We start from the raw sequence: 931 nt of genomic DNA, 5'->3' as shown, positions 1-931 counted from the left end.
AGATAAGCCAACTTTCCTTGGAAGGAATATAGTTGTCTCAAAGTTTTGGGAGGAGGCATTTCCAAGATAGCTTTAATCTTATCCGAGTCAATCTTGATTCCCCGATGACGAACAACGAATCCTAGAAACTTCCCGGAGGTAACGCAGAAGGTGCATTATAAGGGATTCACCTTGAGATTAAATTGTTGTAATCGTTCGAACACAATCCTCAAATCATACAAATGGTCTATTTTCTATTTATTTTTTATGACCAAATCATCCACGTAGCATTCGACTTGAATGTGAATGAAGTTGTCAAAAATCTTCATCATAGCTCTTTGGTATGTTGCTCTGGTATTCTAACCTAAATGGAATTACTATATAGCAGAAAATCCCAATCGGCATCCTAAAAGCTGTAAGTGCTGCATCCTCTAGAGCCATCTTGATTTGATTGTTTCCCAATGATCCATCCATGAAGGAGAAAATCTCATGTGTTGAAGCGATGTCCACCAACATTTCTGACATCAGTAATAAAACTTCATGTTTTGGACACATTCATCTTTTGGACACATTTTATTTAAATCCCTGAAGTCGACACATACACGGATCTGTCCATTTTTCTTCTGAAGTGGTAAAACGTTGGCTAACCATGAGGGGTATTTCTCTTCTCTTACAAAGTTAGCATCTATTAACTTCTTCACCTTGGTAATGACTTGCCGCTCTATTTCGAGGTGCATTCCTCTAGGAGCTTGTTTTACTGGGTTTCTATCTCTTTCCACCTCGAGTTTATGAACTGCAACTTCTGCTGACAGCCCTAATATTTCATTGTAACTCTATGCGAAGCAATCTTTAAATTCTTACAATAACTTGATCAATTCGAAAGATTCTTCGTTGCTGAGTAGAGAACTTATAAATGTAAGTCTGGGTTGTTCTTCCGTCCCGACGTCAATTT

Source organism: Phalaenopsis equestris, unplaced genomic scaffold, assembly GCF_001263595.1.
Source record: "Phalaenopsis equestris unplaced genomic scaffold, ASM126359v1 Scaffold212652, whole genome shotgun sequence".
Taxonomy (NCBI): Eukaryota; Viridiplantae; Streptophyta; class Magnoliopsida; order Asparagales; family Orchidaceae; genus Phalaenopsis; species Phalaenopsis equestris.
The sequence above is the reverse complement of the archived record's forward strand: the minus strand, read 5'-3'. Positions refer to the sequence as shown.